General features: G+C 39.5%; 1 long non-coding RNA gene across 1 annotated transcript in view; it reads right to left on the bottom strand.

The window, feature by feature from the left end:
• Positions 1-1,621: 1,621 nt before the first annotated feature.
• The window catches only part of LOC118830949, a 35,201-nt gene continuing 15,371 nt past the window's right edge, over positions 1,622-21,451 (bottom strand). The window contains exons 3-4 of the long non-coding RNA XR_005009117.1: positions 10,790-10,897; positions 1,622-1,686 (exon numbers count right to left, since the gene is read on the bottom strand). This is a non-coding gene — a long non-coding RNA (uncharacterized LOC118830949). The remainder of the gene's footprint in view (positions 1,687-10,789; positions 10,898-21,451) is intronic.

The raw sequence follows: 21,451 nt of genomic DNA on the forward strand, positions 1-21,451 counted from the left end.
GCTTCTCCATCTCCCAATGAGGACTACTTGTGCCAGTTATGACAGTTTAGCTGGCCCACCCAGGTCTAAGTTCCTTTGAGAGAATTAGATGAGTCATAGTCATAGGTCATCAGCCTAACAAGGCTGTGAGCACCATGAGGCAGAGGACCCTCACACTCAAGATCCAGTGCTCTTTCTACTATTAGTGTGGTCGATACCACATTGTCTCTTCATTTATTTAATGGCTCGAGATTCCAAATCTCTCTCACTTGGGCTCCTTCTGATCTTAAGATTCCCAGCTCGAGCAGTGGCAGATAAGGCTGTTTCAATAACGCAAGATCTCCCACTAGACAATTACTTCAGCTATTTGTGCAGGCATCATGGCCCCCCTACTTGTGAGCCTCATGGAGCTAGGGGTAGTGCCCTACTGGCCTCCCTGGTTCCCCTGGCACCTCGTACAGTACTCTGCTTGCAAAAAGCTCCTGCTACGTGTAAGTCAAATTGCTCATTTGGCCCAGCATTGCCCAGGTCTCTTCTCCTGTAGCCTTCAATTCAAAAGTTGGAATGTGCCAGTACCAGCCAAGGGTGCAGCTAAGGTATGCATGGTGAACAGTGATTCTAAGGCCAGCTTTGTTTCAGCTCACTTAACCATATCTTGAGTTTCTTATCCTGAGTTTCTATTATATTAAAGATAAAAATAGAGAGAGGTGTGATTAAAAATAGGAAAGGAGAAAAGTCCTATAGCTACTTCACCAACTCCAGAGTCTACAACAAAATGAACAAAACTGGTATCCAGCCTTCGATGAAAATCCTCTCCTAGTCACTGCTTGATACCAATTGGCTGAAGCTTGGTGCCAAAAGTCTAGGCTTGTCTCCTCTTCTAGGCTCTTCAGCTTTTGACCAAAAAGTAAAAGAAGTCCTAATTCACCAAACAGTACTACCAAGTAAGGGGATATAATACATAAATACAAACTTGCTCCCCCAGAAACCAGAAATGGATAAATTCCTGGGGGCATAACAAAAAAAGATGCAGAATACTCTTAATCATGTTATAGCCTGATGCATTTTAAAGGGTCACTACGAAGAGTTACAAAAATGTCTAAGGAAAGCTCCAAAATGAAGAGAAAGTAAAAAGAATCCCCACATAAGACAGGTTACGGAGTTTCCCTGCTTCCTCCAACTTAACTCAAGACACCAAACTACAGAAAGTGACAGTGTCAAAGAGCTTTCATTTCCAAGTTTAAGAAAGAGCAAACTCCAAAGAAAGAGTAAACAGTGCTGAAGATAAATGTTCCACACGATCAGGTCCATAAATTCCATCCCTTTAAAGAATTAAATGCAGACAAAGCTTGAAACCTAATTAGCACTTAGTAAAATTTATTTAGTAGTTCAATTCAAATAGTCCAGGCCTTCATGAAAGCAATCCACTCATTCTGACTTGCCAGATGTTTCTATTTTATTTAGGGAGAGATTATTTGTGCAAGGCTCCATCAACATTTCAATTTGACATTGCCGTTTTAAAATGAGATAACAGGCAAGCACCAAGAGAGAGTACACACTTAAAAAGACTGGTTTTTTTAGCTTCCAAACTTGTTCATGACAGGAGTATCATCTCTTTGTCATTAGTCTATCTTACCTCGGAATTTCTTGGGCGGATTGTTCAGATCCCCTGCTTCTGGCTGCACAACACATCGGTCATCCACCAGACTGCAAAAAGCAAAAAGCTTCAATTAAACTTTAAGGATATGCTACTGTAAAAGAGCACAAGTCATTCTTAATGCACAGAATCTATAGATAAACTGCATCAACCACCAGGAATGTATATGACTGTGCGTACCTGTGCTCTGTGAACCAAGCAAGGCAGTAGCCCAGAGCTCAGTCCTTAGAAAAAAAACACTGGAAGACAATGGTACTCTGAGACTTCCTTCTATCAATCACAAACATAATGAGCTATCCCAGAGCTAATCACCACAGAGGAACTATGACACACCCAGAGGTCACTTCTGAGCATGCCCTGGCCAAAAACCAGAAGCATTTTATAAATAATGAGTGGGCATTTACATGTCCTATAGGGAATTTCACATTTGGAATCAGTACGATGCCTTCACACAACCACTATAGTAGCAAAGGTCTTTAAATGTGCAAACAAATAAGAATAATAGAATAACAGCATCAAAAGGAATTGTAGAGATCCCCTAGTCTGGGGGGTTTTAACTTGGGATCACAGAAACTGGTTTTTAAAAAATACTTTAATAACTGTATTTAAAAAGAATTGATTTCCTTTATAAACCTATGTAGTTTATTTTATTCATTTGAAAACATTATTCTGAGAAGGGATCAATAGTCTTTGCCAGACTGCCAAAGTATTCCGATAAACACAGAGGGTTAACCTCTGCTCTAGTCTAGATGAAATGGTCAATTTCAGAGAAAACTTGGAAGACATTCATGAACTGATGCAGACTGGAGTGAGCAGAACTGGGAAGACAACTATACAACATCAACATTATAAAGAAAAACAACTTTGAATGACTTTAGAATTCTGATCAACACAATGATAAACCATGAGTTCAAAAGAATAAAGATGAAACACACCATTTACCTCCTGCCAGAGAGGTGATGAAATGAAAATGCTAAAAGAGACAAATGTGGGCATTTGTTTTAAGTTGCTCAATGAGTGTGGGATATTAGTTTAAAGAGGTAGATTGGTTTAAAAATCAGTTTAAAAATACTTAAGTGAAAAATAAAAATAATAAACTATTTTTAACTTTAAACCCATTATTTTAAATATTTTTAAAATAAAAATGTTATTCTGAGGAGTCCATAGGCTTTACCAAATTAGTTACAAAACCCTGCTCTAGTCCAAACCTCTCATTTCATATAACAGAAAACAAAGACTCAGCAATTAGCAAAGTCACATTAGCGAGTCAATGACAGACCTGTGACTAGGACCCGTGTCTTCTACTCCTAGTAAATGTACTGCATGAAAGATGTCTAGCTGGTAAAATGATTACAACTGCATACACATGCCTTCCAACTCATCACAACCTCTTCCTTGACTCTAAGACAGCAATATTATTACTGGTTGCCACGTGATGAAGAATTTAGTCACTTAAAAATACAGCTTTATGTTCATAGTCACTTTCCCACCATTCTTTGGGGGCTTATGTGATGACAGAGTTAGAGATACAAAGGACCAAGAGGTCCTCAAGTTCAACTCCCACATTTTACAGAAGAGGAAACTGAGGCTTAAAGAAATGGCATTCCCAGGGTCACTAGTAAGTGAATGAAGTAGGATTCAAACCCAGGTCTTCCTGACTGCAAGGCCAACATATTATCTAATATGCCACACTGCCTTGATCTATCACCACACCTGTTCTTGCCAGGAAAGTTCCACAGTCATCACCACCTTTGAGTCTTAGTTGATGCTGCTTTCCTCTGCTAGCTCCAGTACTTGAAATCCTGCCTATCCATCATTAAGGGTCCAGTTAGAATGCTGAGCTTTAGCTCTGGCTATTCCAGCTAACATGGAAAAGATGATGAACAGGATGTAGAACTGAAAAGGGCCTTTACACATCCTCTAATTCATCTCCCATTTTATGAATGAAAAATCTTGGGCCCCCCAGGAAGCAGCAGAGCCAAGGTTCGAACCCGGGTTTTGACTCCCAGTCCCATCCTCTTTCCTCTTTACCATTGCTGCCTCTCTGCCATACAACAGGGAGAGACAAAAGGCCACCAGGAAACACCTCTGGAGGTGGCTGATCTACCTCCTTTGAGAACATGCATAATCTCAGAACAAGGAGGAAATCTATCTTGGACAAAGTGCACCCCAAAGCAGAGCCCCTGAGCTTCTGGGTGTGCAGAAGGTCTAGGAGAATGTGGACATACCACATGGAGAAGATGAGAAACAGCGTCCGGAACAAAATCGGCCCAGAAACTCCAGTGGTTTGCCTGAGGTTGATCTGAAGGCAGTGCAGAGTAATGGACAGAGTGGAAGACCTGAAGTCAGTAAGGTCTGAGTTCAAATCTAGCCTCAGACCCTTACTACATGTGTGACCCTAGACAAGACACAATCTCCAGTATCCTCATCTATAAAATGGAGATGATAATAGTATCTGTAGTACTTCACCAGTGTTGTGAAAATCAAACAAGTTCATGGATACAAAGTGCTTGCTATATAAATGCTAGATTCTTATTACCTTCACAGTCTTTAAAAAGGTACATGGACTAGGTGAAGTATTTCTTTAGGTAGGAAAAACTAGCTTTGATATGTAGACATATATTTAATACATGTCTATATATGATTGCAATTATATTCCAAATTTAATGTGCAGGTTTAATTTTGCAATTGCTATTCTCAAACCTCAGTAAAAAGTCCCAAAGAATAATTTTTTAAAAACCCAGAAACATCTCAAGAACTAAAACTAACAAATACAAACAAAAAAGTAAAACTCAAAATAAAACCCTACTAAAAATCTTTGCACTAAGTTTCTCCAATAAAGGTCTCAAAACTACAAGATAGAAGATACTGATTCCAATTTACAAGACTCGGAGCCATTCCTCAATAGGTCAAAGAATGTGGACAGAAAGCTTTCAAAGAACAGAGCCAAGCTATTGACCCTCAATGAAAAAAAACTCCAAATCACCAGTAAGGCGAATTAAAACAACTCTGAGGGAAAAAAGGAGGGAGAAGGAAGACAAGGAGGGAAAGGTTCATTCTTCGAGTGCCAGTACAACCGGCAATGTTCACTTCTCATTATCCTTTCCAAACATTTACTTGGTCACACTGGATGTGGCATGAAGAGAAGCTTGGATGGGTTTGATGACACAAACTTAGGCACACTTAACTTCTCTGAATTTCAGGAGTAACTTTCTCACAACTGCTGAGTTCAAATGAGATAACAATGGGTAAAGTGCTTAGTAAAGCTTGAAGCATTAGATACATAAATGTAAGCTGTTATGTACTAGACAGTGTGATAGAGCGCTGGGCCTGGAGTCAGGAAGACCCAAGTTCAAATCTGACCTCAGACACTCCCTAGTTGTGTGACCGTGTGCCCATGGGCAAGTCACTCAATCTGTTTACCTCAGTTTGCTCATCTACAAAATGGGGGTCATGAGCAGTACCTACCTCACAGGCTTTTGTAAGAATCAAATGAGGTGGTATCTGTAAAATGTTTAACACAATGCGTGGCACATAGTAAGTGCTTAATAAATACTCGTTCCTCTTCCCCTGGCTTTACTGTCCCCTCAGTGTGGTGCCCAGATGAAAAAAGCTCCACCAGGTAACATGATACCATGGACAGTCCTGTTACGAACTTTGAATTTCCCAAGGTCAAAGACCAAACTAATTTAGAACATGATAAGTTGCTTGTTAAGGATTATGATGCTCAAACTTAATTTCACCTGCAAATCTCCCACGGTTCTTCTGTTTAAAACCACTGTCCTGCTACAACATGGTACAATGGAAAGATCTTTGAGTTCACATCTCTCTTCCTAAAACCCCAGGCTGACTTGGGCAAATCACTCCAGCTCTCTGCCCCTTGTCTGCAGAATGACAGGGCTGGACTGGAGGGACAGGAGGCTTCCTACAGTTCTAGTAGATCAATGGGCAGTCAATTAAATGCAACATATGAGACACTAAGGAGTTTGTAAAAGCAAAAACATAGAGGTCCCAGTTAGAAAAGTTTGGAGCCCGACTCTGCTCATAATGCCCAAGCTGTCTCTCTGCTCACTCCCAATGATTACTCACCAGCCATTACCAAGCTAACCTACTAAGCTACATGAATGCTTAGGAAAAGTCAGTGTGCAGCCCAGAGGCATGAACAGCAGAGGGAATTTTTAAAAACTTTTTTTTTTCAAAAGAAAAATAAGACCAAAGGGTCAATGCTCAACTCCAAAATGAATCTCCTTCCCTAGACACTCGTTCCTGAAGAGTCAAAGGCTAACGATATAACGCCTAGGACAAACTCCTGGATGTTTAAATGACAGTCAGGAACTGGCATCCTCAGAAATAGCCTGAGAAAGTCAAGTACACTTTCAATATATAGGGATGAAAGGAAGCATCAAACTGCCACCAGGACTGGGGTCTTAGGAGAGCTGGTGGTTATTCTCTCTCAAATGCTCTCAGAATAGTTACTGTCAGGAAGCAACAGAGCCCGGGCTCACACCTTGGCTCACACAAAGAAACTAAGGCCAGTCCTTGATTATCCAGGGAATACTTCCTTAACTGGCTGGTCTCTTGCTTCTCATATCTAATTGGTCCCTTGTTTCTCTAATCTCCTGTCACCTGCCTTTGGACTCAAGGATACATCCAGGGAGGGGTGCATTGGGGGCGAGATGAAATTTTAATATCATAAAACCACAATTTGGAATAATAAGGGGGTTGCCACTCTGAAGTCATGTGACAAGTTGGAATTCCTGGATAGCTTTAAAGATATGCAGTTTTGTTGCTCTGAAATACAGCTAAGAGAGATATCTCAGAGGCAGGAGGTGACAGCAAGCAGCTTCTTTCGGAGCTCCAAGCCCCAGAGGGATTCACCAGCGTCTCACCCACCCTGAGAAGAGCACCAAGCCATGCTGCTGCCGCCCTGCCTAAGGGATAAAATTGGTTTTTCCCAAGTGACAATGAAACCTGCTTCCAAATTAGATATCCTGTGGCAATATAGCATTGTGAGAGACTGATCATTAATGACCACAGAGGAGTTGGAAGTATCAGAAATCAACAGTTTGGTCGGCCTGGGACATCTCAGCCACTAACCTAAAAAACAGAGAGAACTGGAGCAGGGTGCCAGTGTGTGGAGTGCTACACCAGGCCCAAAGGAAAGAAGACCAGGATCTAGCTGAGATCAGCTCTGTCCTCACTGATGTCACTTAGTATAGGGACTGAAGCTAGTGAAAAGTGAATTCCCCAGTGTGGTGTGTGGAAGAGGCAGAGACACCTCTGAGTTCCAATTTTTCATCAAAAGAAAAGGAATCAAAAACTGAATGACAGGGGAATAAAACAAAAAAGACTGAAGTTGCCAAAGATCCCAGAGGAAAATTCTGTTTAAAAAGTTGAGTGCATACAGATAAATCAACAGGTCAGCTATTAATAACAGAAGGGAAGATGGCATCTAAACAAACCCAGAAATCTGAGTAAATATAATAACAAAAAGAAAAATGAAGCAACACATGATGATTCCCAAGAGAGCAAAAACGTTGGATTCCCAAGAGAGTATGGAATCAGAGCAGGATGTTTCTGAATGGTAGAAAAGAGAAATAAGAATCTTCAAAGTAGAGTGTGTGGCCTACACATGAGAAATAATTGTCAGAACTGAAAAATTTGAATCTGCCTTAGCAAATCTCTCCAAAGAAGCAAAGAAAAAAGCTTTAATTCTATGAGGAACTCAGACAAAAGAAGAAATAAAGATGTATAAGGACCAGGATTGAAAGAACAGAGAACTAATGAAGACGATAAAGTAAAGAAATCATTATTAGAAAAAGGCACCGAATATTTAAAAATTAACAAAGTAAGTTAAAGGAGAGAAGAGGAAGGGAGCATTGTAATCAACTAATGGAGAAAGAAAAAAGAAAGGGAGAATTAAATTATGTAAAAGGAAGAATGAAAAAAATAAGTAAACTCCAAAAACCAGGGGAAAAGATCACAAACAGAGGGGGTAGGGAGAATGGAAGAATATTTATTTATCTATTTATTTCTAGCATTCCTTTTTTTTTTAATTCTGATTCCAGATTCTCTCCCTCCCCCACCCATTGAGAAGGCAAAAAATATGATACCCATTATGCCTGTGAAGTCACTCAAAACATTTCTGTACTAGTCACATTGGGAGGGAAAAGGCAAAAAATAATGAAAATTAAAAACAGAATTGTTTCATCTGTACTCAGTTCATCAGTTCTCTCTCCAGAGGTAAACAGCATTTTTCATCATGAGTCCTCTGAAATTACCTTGGATCACTGTATTGGTCAGAGTAGCCAAGTCTTTCATAATTGACCATCATTACAGTATTGCTGTTTCTGTGTATAATGTTCTGCTGGTTCTGCTCACTTCACTCTGTATCAAGTTCATGCAAGTCTTCCCAGGTTTTTCTGAAATCTGCCTGCTCATCACTTCTTATAGCACAACAGTATTCCATCACAATCATATACCACAACTTATTCAGCCATTCCCAATTGTTGGGCATCCCTTCACTTTCCAATTCTTGGCCACCACTAAAAGAGCTGCTATAAATATTTTTGTACATATGTGTACTTTTCCTTTTTCTTTGATATCTTTGGCATTCAGACCTAGTAGGTGGTATTGCTAGGTCAAAGAGTGTGCACGAAGAGTATGTCTTTTGGATACAGTTCTAAATTGTTCTCCAGAATGGCTCGACCATTTCAAAACTCCACCAGCAATTCTTTAGTGCCCCTGTATTTCCACATCCCCTCCAGCATTTGTCATTTTCCTTTTCTGTCACATTAGCGGAGATGCTAAGTGATGTGGTCCCTCAGAATTGTTTTAATTTGCATTTCTCTAATCAGTAGTGATTTAAAGTGGTTTTTTCATCTGACAGCTTTGATTTCTTCTGAAAACTGCCTCTTCATATCCTTAACCATTTATCAACTGGGGAGTAGAGGGAGAAATTTAAGGTCAAAGAGGAGAGAACTATGGAAATAGGATTTCCTTAAACTAGATTATGCAAAAATAACTTAAGAAACAATACTATCTTTAAAGAGGATGAATTTTTTTAAATCCCAATTCAGAAAAAAAAAGCCATATTAGAGACAAGAATAAAAATATAAACCTAACTTTTAACTTCACATGTGAATGGATTAAATAATCCAATAAAATAAAAGTTACAAATTGAATAAGAAAACAAAACCCCCAAATCCACTGCTTATCAATTTTAAGTTTTTTTCTCTTCACTCTTTTTTTTCTTTAGAAAATAGTCTTTATTATATGGAGTGGCTCTCATGAAAGGAGGGGGTACTAGAAGAAATTAGTCAATGTAACAACAAATTATATCAATAAAACTTTAAAAGATAAAAAAGAAATACAGCTAAGAGAGAAATGCAAACAGGTTCAAGTTTAATCCATGGATGAGTCCTTTCTAGTTAGCAGCTGGGACCTCTGTTCCTCCTGTAACCACTGTGTGTTATTGGTATATAGTTAAAAATGCCTCAAGTGCCTGAAAACAACTTGTTCTGCTAAGTAGGTAAAAATTCACCCTGAAATCTTTCTTTGTTATTGGCTTAATAAGTTTTTGCCACAGACAGAAAATAAACTTCAGCTACCTTCCAGTTCAAATTATATTACCTTTCTAGTTGAGAGACTAAATTAGAGAATGTCAGAGATGGAAGTGATCTCAGAGGTCATCTGGACCAACCAGAGGATACCTGAGTACACTCTGAAATATCAGTGACAAAAGGTCATCCCACCTTCACTTGAAGACCAACAGTAAGGAGGAATCCACTAATCCCTGAGGAAGCCCACTGGATCACTCTAATTTTTTAGAAAGCTTTTGCTCATACCAAACCAAAAGCTGCCACCCTGCAGCTCTGCCCACTGTTCCTTAGTTCTGTCCTCTGGGGCAAAGTTGAACAATCACTAAACAAATTATATAAGAATATATTGGAACATTACTATATTAGAAGGAAGAATGGATGTGATTAATTACAGAGAAACATGGGAAGACTTACATGAACTGATGCAAAGCAGAACTGGGAAGACAATATTTACAACTATAATAATATACAAAAAGAACAAAAACAACATTAAAATTGAATGTTGTGAATTATAATGATCCATCTTGACTCCAAAGAAGAAACACGAGAATGAGCCTCTTTTCCTACTCTAAAGAGATTAACCATTATGGGTAAGGAACACTATATGTTATGTCAGAAGCAGATGATGTGTTAAGGTAATTTTGCTGAACTTAACCCCCCTCCCCTTTTTTATTCTTAGATATAAGGAGGGGGAAGTTGCCCCTCTCTGGGAGGGCAAAGGGGAATAGGATACATTGGGGAAAAGTAAATGATATTTTAAAAATCAAAGATATCTATTTTTTTAAATCAGTCAACAAGCTACAAGACTATTTCCTCTCCCTATGGCAACCCCTTCAAACACCTAAATATAGCTATCCTTTCACACCACCCTCCACCCCTGCCCAAGTCTTCCTGTTCTCTAAACTATCCATCCCCAAGCCTGCGAAGTAATCCTTATATAGCAAGGCCTTCGGTCATCTCCTTCTGGACAAGCTTGAGGCTTTCTAAAATGAACCACTCAGAAGTGAAGACAATGATGCATAACTGGTCTTAGAAGAAAAAATGGTGCTCTCAGATCCCTTTTCTGAACTCTATGTCTCTCCATGAAGTCTAAGATAATATGAGCTTCAGAGGCAGGGGGTGGGTGGGGGAGATGTGTCATACTATGAACTCACTGAGCTTCAGTCCACTGAAAATTCCAGATCTTTTTCAGATGAACTGCTGTCTAGCTACATCCTCCTCCTCTCTTGTACTGGAGAGGTTTTACTCTTTCTAAATTCATGTTGTATTCTATTTCAGAAAAGCTTTTTGTGACAAAGACTTTAAAAAAAACTATGACTAAAATGAAGTTTGAAATTAGCTAAAGGTTTCAGTGGGGGGGAGGAAGGGGAAAAAACTGAAATTAGCTATAGATTTCAACTGTCCCACTCTTTATACCACCATCCTTATTATAGCCAGGTTAAAAAAAAGTGATCATAGCCATACAAAATCCTTCCATAGGACCTTTAAACTTAGGTTACTGAAATACAGATTTTTTTTAAAGCCTGTCACATAGGACATCAGCTGCTCTTACCCCAAGGTGCTGATAAATCCGTTTGTCGATCCCTCTGCGTAAAGAGAACAAATGTCTCCAATATGCAGGAAACTAGACATCTTGTCAGACATGTTTTACTTGAGGATCCTAGACAAAGGGAAAATATTCAATGGTTAGAAAGCTAGAAATGCTTTCAAGGGAAAATGCTGCTGGAGGTGGTGGTACCTCGGTTTTCCCCAAAAGACTTATTTCTAAGTTCAATAAACCGTTGATTGGCAAAGAGTTTATTAAGGGGTTAAGTAAGACACATGCAGCAAGCACAGGTTCTAAAATTAAATTCATTTTCAGGACTCTCCAACAGTGATCTACTTCTTCCCTGATAAAAGTCACACCTGAAGCATGCAATTTGAGATTTCTCTGCAATCTATAGTAGATATAAATAAAGAGCCTGCAAGAAACTCTGCCAAGACCTAGGGGTGATTAAGGAGTCAGAGCACTGACTTATGAAGTATATTAACATATTCAGTTCACCTCAGGGAATATTCAGTGAGAAGGGAAGTCTGGAAGAAAAATCATGTACTGCATTTCAAGGATACATAGTCCCAGGTATAAAATAAAATGAAGGTAAAGGAGAGAGAGAAAATTTCTCTTGATAGCTCTTCCTGTAAACTGAAATCTTAAGAAGTGTCCAGGGACGAGTCAGAGGACCTGGGTTCAAATCCTGGATCCTACCTTTAATGATTACTAGCTGAGTGACTGGGCAAAACACTTAATCTCCTTCCACTGCAGTTTTCCCATCTGTAAAATACTTAGAGCTGACGGCTTCCTTCAAGACTCATCTCAAATACTACCTTCTCCCAGACCAACCCCCAGCTGCTAGCACCTTCTCCTCTCTTTTTTTTGCTATATACTTTGCACACTCCATATTTTCTGTATATACCTTGAATATACATATTTATGGACATATTGTTTCCCTCATCAGAATATTAGCTTCTTGAGGGCTCATGCTGTTTTTGCTTTTTGGCCCTGTGCTTAACACAATGTCTGGAACATGGTAAGTAATTTCTATGTGTTTAGATGGCTTCTGACAGCACTTCCCTCCCTACTTCAAAGATCCTATGACAAAGACCTCACTGAACAAGCAAGTCAAAGCTATAGGTTTCCTCTAAACCCCATCGTACCCATTTAATCACGTGAAAATACTCCCATCTCCAAGACACACACACACACACACACACACATACCCCAAAGAGAAATATAAACAGAAATATTGGCATGATTCATCATAACAGCTTTTATCAGAAGGGTAAATATTTAGCAGTGGTGGTTGTGTTATAAGGGCCATATTAATGATGCCATTTTTAAAAACAGAACTGTGTGTAGGAAGCCAGCACATAGGCAGGTGAGGCCTATAGTCAATCACCAAATATTACCCAAGGTGTTCAGGATGACTAAGGACTTCTCCTCTTTCTCGCTCTAGTTTCCTAGCTTCAAATTCATTTTTCCATCTATTTATGAGCACCTTCTGGAAACTAGAAATAATTTACCACACAAAATTTATAAAAGGCCAAGATGGTTGTAACGGAGCATAAAAATATTTTCACTCTTAAGCTGGCTTCCTAGATGCCAAGTTTTCTTTGGAGGGGAATTACTTAACTGTGAAGAAAATCCAGAAAGAATAGGGGCTGGCCTCTCCTACTCCCAGAGAAAATGCTAGAAGTCAACCACTGAAGTATTCCTACTCTCATTAGAGAAAAAGAAAAGAAGGAAGGGAGAGAAGGAGAGAGAGAGGGATAGGGAAAGGGAAAGAGGGAGAAGGAGGGGGGGGAGAGAAACAGACAGAGAGATGAAGAGAGGGCGAGGAGAGGGAAGGAAGGAAGGAAGGAAAAAAAGAAGGAAAGAAGGAAGCAAGCTACTTATTCCAAAAATCCAATCCTGCCACTGCAAGTGGGATAAACAGCATTTCATCAGGCATGAACTTGTTTACAGAGAGAAGTAGCAACCAAGAATATATAACAAGACTTTAAACAATAGAGCCAGTTTATGGACATGTGAGAAATGAGAACAGATATACAAGTAATGGACAGAAAGTACAATCCACCAGGATTTGTCCTCCTCAATATCATGTGTTTTTAGCCTATATAATCTTAACTGTATTTTTATGAACTGAAGGTTTTATTTAGGCAATTTGTTTAAGCAACATTATTAGTATATTTCCCCTTTCTGGTAATATATTCAGAATAAAGTCACTTGATAGTCATTGCTTATCTTAGTATGAATTTGGGTTTATTTTGGAAGGTTTAGGTCTCACTCACCGATAGATAAGCAGTATGCTTCTAGGTCCAATTGCTAGATAAAAATTTCTAAGGAAAACTCAAATTGCTTTTACATTTTTCAAACCTCATAAAAGGCCATCAAGAGTTGTTGAATGTGAGGACAGAGCCCACAAAACCACAGAACTGGAAGGGACCTCCAGGCCACCTAGTAAAACCAGGAGCTAAACCAGATCCCCTATTTCAGTTTCTGCTGTAAAGCCTCCAATGGAGGGGCCAGGGAACAGGGTGTCCTACTTCCTCCCAAGGCAAGAGCTCTGATTATTAGGAAATTATTCCTTACACTCAACCTACGTGTGCCTCTTCTCAGCTTCCACTCATCACTCTTCACTCTGCCTCTAGGGGCTCAAGAAGTGGCTTTTCTCTGAGAACTCCTCCCAAAGACAGCTATCGGTACAGATCCCAATCTAAAAACTGGCCATTGGACTCCTGTGCCTCTCCTTCCCCCACAGTAGCTCATGAAAATGCCTGTCAAGCCCTTAGGGAGAACGAGCGGGGGAAGAGCCAAAATCCTAGTGTTCTCTGCAGAAGGAAAAAGATCTGTTTCTGACCGATCTGGATAGGGACACTCAGAGATGCTCTGCTGGACAAACTGGGATCCAACACCATCCTTCCCTAGCATCCCTCAGAGCCCATGGTATTTGTTTTGTTTGTGGGTGAAAGGTTGTCATCAAAAAGTTTCTTAGTTACAAATTGCCACTATTATTCATTGAAGTGTAGGCAATAAATGTCACTTATTTCCTTGTTGTTTGTTTTTTTTTCATTTTTCCTAAAACTAGAGAGACTGATCCACCCACTACAGCTTATGATGGGTGGGTAGCCTGCTAGGAAATTTGCCAGGGGCCACAGTTTAAAAAAAAAAAGACACCTACACAAAACAGTTGTGGTTTGGGTTTTTCTGTTTTGTTTTATTTTTTTAAATCCAACTTTTCCCAGGGGTCTCTAGCAACAATTACACTGACAAAGGATTAGGTTAAAGGCTTCCTAGTTCTACTGGAAGCTTCCAATGGCTTCCCCATTAATTAAGCATTAGTGACCTAGAGAACGCCTTACTCTGTCATTCCCTGGAAGGAAACAAAGCTCTGTAAAGTCAACAAATAGGGAGGGCATCCAGGGCCAGGAGGGGTGGGGGAGAAGGAACGTCCATGAGTGATGGGCCTAACAGACCGACCGGTCATCTGGAAAGTTTCCTGTTGTTAAGAGGGCTTAGGAGAGCCTGCTTTTTTATCTGATTCAGTACCATTTGCCTGCAGACAGTCTTCCGGCCAGTCTGACACTATGCTCCTGTTTTAATCCACTCACAGAGAAGAAACGTTGGGAGACCCCCAAGAGGAAAACCAGATGTGCTAAAGTGCTGAGGCAGCAGTTAAGACAAATTCTTACTGTCACTCTCTGGCCTTTAAAACCCACCTGGGATAGCTGGACACCCAAGGGCTCCAGCAGCTTGTGGACAATAGGGGAAAGTCATCTTTTCCTCTGAGATATTCATCTTTCCTAGAAGATCAAATAGGCTTGTGGGAGATTCCAGTGCTTCTGAATTTATACTCACTAAGGCAAAGAGCTCAATTAAAAGACAGTTAAATGTCACAGCAAGTAAACTGAGGAATGAACCTGGCAATATTATTTCACAGACAATAGCTATCTTCGTCACCCAAGAGAAAGGCTAATTTAAAGTTCAGGAAGATTCGAACACTCAAATAGATATATGATCTCATTTATCCGAGGAGCTCCAACCAATGATGAAGACCATAACTCATCCTGTGTTTCTCATTCATGTCTTCCTACAAGGAGTCCACCTAACATAACAGAGGTCTTCCTTTCTTTCACCCAACATTGTGAGGGCACCAGGGAAACACTCTACTCTGGATGTCCACCTGTCATCCCTCCTTCTTGCTATCTGACCAGTCCATCCTCTCTTTCTGGTGTACAATTAATTCTCAAATGACATCCTTTATGCCTGTTTATTACAGAGTTCCTTGTTGATTTATGCTGCAGGCTGCTCACGGCCACTACGTGTCCTTCCATGGTCCTCTGGGTGATGTTCAATTCTAGGTCATCAAAGGCAGTGGTGCCCAAGGTCTCACTGCCATATAGCAACACCAGTAAAATGTCTGCATTGAAAAGATGGGTCTTTACTATTGTGGGAAGCCTGGAGTCAGTAAAGGAGTTTTGCAATCTCTTAAAATCAATCCAGCCCACTCTCCTACTCCTTTTCAACTCTAGGCCCAGCTTACCATTGATCAGTATTATCTGTTCCAGATATACGTAGTGTTGTAAAGCTCTGATGTTGAATCCAGACAACAGACATTCTACTTCATTCAGTCTGTCTTTCCCACATAGATGAATAAGCCAAAGTCTTCTGAGTAATTACAGAGATTTTCTATGAAGCTCTCCAATGTCTTGGGGCTAGATACAATCAATATAATGTCAAATGCAAATAGCTGAACATTTGGAGGACCTCACCATCCTTCCCAATCTGAACCTCATGCCTGATCTCTATAACAGTGGTAAATAGTTTTGGTGAGTATGCATCTCCCTGTTTTATACCTCACCTGATGTTTAGGTCATTGAACAGATGTTGTAACTTCTTCCAAGGAGTCTTGAGTTACCTTGATGTACTGATGAGAGTTGATTTGTGGTAAAGGAACCTGTAAGGCAGCTTTTGTTCTACCCTGTGGAATGCTCTTTCTACAATCAACAATAGAGAGACAATGGCTTCTTTAATTTTTCTACGTCATTCAGTCAGCTTTGATATTGTAACTATATAGTCAATTGTTGAATATCATTGCAAAAGCCTGCTTGTTCCCTTCTAAGACTCTCATCAAGGATGCCCTCAATTTATGCATATAAATGATCGTCATAATGATTCTGTAGAAATGAAATTTAGGTAGAGAGATTGGTAGTCATTTTCTTGGTCACTTGATATAACAAGTAACATAATCAACAAATATAGTCACTTGATATAACTTATAAGTGACATATAAGTCACTTATAAAGCCCAAGGTGGTTTTTCCCCCCACATATTCAGTATCTTCTCCTCCTTTAGTTATCTTTTAAATTGGTCCCTCAATGCCCTGGCAATTGTATTCCTCTAGTATTGCCCTCCTTTATATATGTTTGATCCAGGTCATATGCTTTTCCTATCTTTGTTTTCTCTAGTACTTTCTTCTTCTGAAGTGGCATGGTCCAAGAGTGGTGAAAAATGATTTGTGGTAGTGGTGTTTGCAATTCTTTTCCTTTTTTTCTTCCTTTTGTAGCTTCTTTCCATTTTCATCTGTGAATGTCCTTGAATATCTTGCCAACCTTTCTTTGGACTGGTTTTGTTCTCTACTCATTTCTTCGCTTTATGAGACAACACTGTTCATAGTCTGCCATCATCCTTTTCCCAAATATTTATACTCTAACATGGTACTACTGACTTTGGCAGCTATCTTTCTCCATTTAGTGAGAAAATCAAAGGTTTGTTGACTAAGGACTTCTTTGGACTTTTTGGGCTTCTTTGATCTTCCTGTTGTAGCAACTATTTTACATTAGTTTGACTACTGGATTAAATTATTATAGTCGATGTAATCTCTATTCTCCTTGCCATATATGATTTAGGGTTGAATCTGAATAATTAGATAACATTACAACTTTTCCATCTTTGCTATAAATTCTGATCTTAGCTCTGAGGGGTCAGTGGTCTGACATGGTGCAGATAGCTGACACGGGGAGAATTTACATATTGATAAGTCTTTTCTTCTTCGTTAAAATATGATCACTTTCATTTTTTAAGATGTTATTTGATGCTGGTCAGGTCTGGCTCCTCCTAATTCTTTTCTTAAAACAAAGCATTCATGAAATGGAGGATGAGACTTCTAATCATGGTGTTGTATTAAGAAGATTGCTTTAGTAAAACGGCAAGTGGACAAGTCTTTAGGTCTTTCTCCTTTTTTTCTTCTGTACCATATTTTCTCATATTTTTCTCCCCACCCTCCCCTCTTCCCACCTTTGTACTAAAGTAATCACATGGCAGAGTAAACTTTTTTGGCCATGGCAATGTATGCCACAAAATTCAGTGATAGTGAACTGCAAATCAGAAAATTCTGTGACATGAAGCCTAGACCAAGTTAAGCTTTCTAGCAGACTGATTACATAACTGGTCTATGCTAAGCTTATGATCCACTCAAACATCTAGTTCTTTTTCATGTAAACTGTCAAACTGTTAACTTATGCACTGTACCTATGGATCAACAAAGGGGTCTACTCTTGAGATACCTGGTAAGAATCTAAATGTTTAGAGTCAGTTGGCAGGACTCCTGGCCTAGGACCCAAGCTACATAAGATGCCTGGGATCAGCATGGAAGGGAGTACCCACAGGCAGCCATCTGCCACCTCCATCATTCCCCAACTATAAACTCAGCCCTAACATTCCCCTGGCCCTATTCTCCTCTGCCCTCCCTTTGCACTGTGTCTTCTAATTTCCCATTTATCTTCAATCTTGTCCCTTTCTGTTTCTTGCATCTTCTGGTACTCATTGAAACTTAGTTTTTTTCCTGACAGTACCTCAGATCTTGGCACCCACTCCCAAGCTGTATGCTGCTTATTCCATAACCTCTGACAAAAAGGGCCAGGAGGAAGAGTTGGCATATTTGTTTCTCGACACTGCCATAAAATTTTTATAGTCTTTGCCAGGCTTCTCTTTGTCCTTATCGTATCCTTCCTTCTATCATACTTGTGGAAGCCAACCACCTTCCCCCAGATCCCTTGAATGTTAGACAATAAGTTAATTGAGAGCAAGTACTGCAAAGTTTTCCATCTTTACATCTATCCCCAACAATTAGTACAGTACCTTGAATACAAGAGATTGTTAATAAACATTTATTAAGCTGACCCACATTATTGGGTATGGGAGATGGAAAAGTACAATGGAATCCTACTTACATATTCCAAAGAGTTTCTAAATAAAACAATGTTAGAAATAAATTTATTCCTCACCACCATCATTGGAAAGTTCACTAGTTATAGGCTTGTCAGCATGGCTAAAGAATATGAACAAAAATGCTCATTTTAAAAAATTAAAAACTGCCTTGAACAGAACTAAATTACTTTGGGTGCATTTCCAATTAAGAATCTGTATTTAAATACTCAAAAGTTTTCAAAAGCTTTTACACTTAACTTGGAGACCTCTCTACTCCATTTCCTGTCTCCTTCATTCATTCCGCCATAGCTAGAATAGCTGGATAGGATGAATAAAGGATAACATTTTTTTAAAGTCCTCAGTAGCAAAGGTCTGAAGAATGAGAAAAGGTTGGCATTCCAACAAGAGATCATATTTAAGGCCTTTTCACTCTAGTGCACCCAAACACAATGCCCAAGACAGGTAAACTCAAATACAGCACTCATAGTATTACAGATTTGCAGGGTTGGCAGCAACTTCAGAGGCCATTTAGTACATTCATATCTGGAAAATAATCCCCATTAAACACGAGAAACCAATGGTCATCCAGTCTTTCCTTGAAGAAGACTTTCAGTGAAAAGGAACCCCTTTGTTGTTCAGTTGTTTCAGTCATAACCCCGTTTGAGGTTTTCTTGGCAGAGATACTGGAGTGGTTTGCCATTTCCTTCTCCAGTTCATTTTACAGATGAGGAGACCAAGGCAAACAGGGTTAAGTGACTTAACCACGGTCACATAGTTAGTAAGCGTCTGAGGCTCATAAAGATGAGTCTTGATTCCAGGCTTGGTACTCTATCCACTGCAGCACCTAGCTGCCCTATTTCATCCCAAAAGCAGCTTACTCCACTTCTAAACAGCTTTGCTGGGAAGTTTTTCCTTATATCAGGCCTATATTTGCCTCTTTACAACTTCTACTCATTACTCTACCCCACAAGTTTGAATTCTCTTCCATATGGCAGCCTTTAAAGTCTTTGAAAACAGCTATTGTCTTCCCTGCATCCTCTCTTTTCCAGGGTAAACATTCCCAAGTTCCTTGAATTGATCCTCCCTCATATGGCATGGATTCAAGGGCCTTCACCTTTCTGGCTGCCCTCCTCTAAACATTCTGAAGTTCATTAATCTGTTTCCTAAATTGTGGGGCCCAAACATGAAAATAATACTCCAGATGTAGTCTTAAAGGCCAGGGTAGTATCACTTCCTTATTTTCTCTTACTGTAGCCCAAGATCAAATTAATTTTTTGGCTACTATATAGCACACTGTTTACCCATAAGAGTGCTGTCCAATAAAAATCATCTTAAGATTTTTTTTTCATAGAAACTACTGCTGTAACTATGACTTCTGCCTCGTACCTGGGAGGTTGATTTTTTGAACCCAAGTAAAAGAATTTACATTTATACCTACCAAATTTTGCATTATTCATGTACTCCTGTGTGGCTAAAACACAACATCACAAAGACTTTGGTGAACTCCCTATGACCAGAGACTTTGGCTCTTCTGAGAATCATAGAGACTTTGGAACACATGGTTAGGAGGAAGAATCCTGGGGCGACACCAATGACAGGCTCTAAGGACAGTTCAGCTTCTTTTGTGGTTTCTCTGTTTTCTGAGGAAAGATTTTTGCCCAAGTTTAGGGGTTACAGGAGGTAGACAGGCAAGAGTGAAATACAAATGGATGAGTGCCTGGCCTCAGGAGCAAAATAGAGTGGATTGGGGCAGACACCAGTGGGAATGGCAGTAGACGTTTGAGGTACTGGTGAGAAAAATTCCAGTGAGCAAGTCTATTCTTTCACCTCCCCCTGCAAGCTACTATATCTTACCTAAATGTTTATTCCCGGGTCCATATTATTTGAAAATGTGAACACAAACTGTGTGGCAAATGGTTCTCTCTGTTTATCACACATGGCACTCTATCCCTCATTTCCATGTCTTCCTACTCTCTTTTCACTTCCATCTCACAGAATCCTTCTTTTCCTTCAAGATGTAACTCAAGCACCACCTTCCACACGAAGCCTTTTCCTGATCCTCCCAACTGACAGTGCCTGACCTCCCTAACTACTCTGTACTTAACTACCTTGGATTTATTCTGAATATGCTTATGTATGTACATTTTGTCTCCCTTGGCAAAATGTAAGCTCCTTGAGTCAGGATTATTTCATTCTTTGTCTTTGTATCCCAGCATCGGACACATTGTCTGATACATAGTCAGTATTTCATAAATACTTATAGACTGGTAACAGTGAGTTTTGCTAAGCCTATAAATTCAGGGTTTGAGACTGAGAGGGGAAAGCCAGAAAATAGGGAAAAAATATTGCTGATTTTAATTTGGAGTGGGAGCTGAGCAAAATTTCTGTAGTTTTGGCAATGGACAAGATTATTCCATAACATACCCACTAGACTGCCTTGAAAGCTGGAAAAAATAAAGAATTAATGAATAAGGAGACAGTAATATAGAGTTGAGTGGTAGTTCATGTGGTTGTCCACGAAGTTACCTGAGTGGCATCAAACTCTAATAGAAACAGAGCCATGCTGGCCACATGCTGACTTAGAAAACCACAAATTAACATTCTATCCTACTGTATTTTCATTTTTTTTTAATTTTCCAGCAACATTTTAACCCGGTTCTGGCCTACTTGGGTGTTTTGCTGGCTGCTTGAGACCCATGCTTGACATCTCTGCCCTGCATCATATACTTACATCCTAAAAGGTGCTCAGTTATAATTAGTCCTGTGGTTTGACCTGCCAAGGTGATCTTTTTGGATCCTGAGTGTGAATCCAGTGCACTGGCTAACCCTCAAAGCTTTGTATCACCTACAAATCTGGTAAGTATGCCCGTTATGCCTTTACCCAAGTCATTATTAAAACTTAAACAACATAGGACCAAGTACAGATATTTGAAGCACTCTATTAGAGAAGATCTGCCAAGCTGACATCCAAGGATTAATGACTATTCTGATTCCAGTCATTCAACCAAATCTATCTAACTGTAAAATTATCTAGCCAATATCTTTCTACCTTTTCCATAAAATAAAATGAGATGCTTATCAAATGCTTGGCTAAAATCTAGTATTTAAATATGGCATTCTCTTTGATCATCGTTTAATAACCTTCTCAAAAAAGGAAGTCAGATTAGTCTAGCCCAACCTTTTCTTGATGAACCCAGATTGGCTCTGTGATCACCACTTCCTTTTCTAGAGACTGACTATTGTTTACTGATTTTTCTAAGAATCTAAATTAGGTTTGCTGGCCTATAGTTTGCAGGATCTACTCACTCTCTTCTTTTTCTGAAAATCCAGACACATGCCCTTTTCCAGTCTTTTTAGTGCTTCTCTCTTTCTCCACCATCTTTAAATTATGACTGACAAACAGCAACATTGTGTGATGATAAACTATGATTGACTTAGCTCTTCTCAGCAATATAATGATCCAAGACA

Source organism: Trichosurus vulpecula, chromosome 9 (assembly GCF_011100635.1).
Source record: "Trichosurus vulpecula isolate mTriVul1 chromosome 9, mTriVul1.pri, whole genome shotgun sequence".
NCBI lineage: Eukaryota > Metazoa > Chordata > Mammalia > Diprotodontia > Phalangeridae > Trichosurus > Trichosurus vulpecula.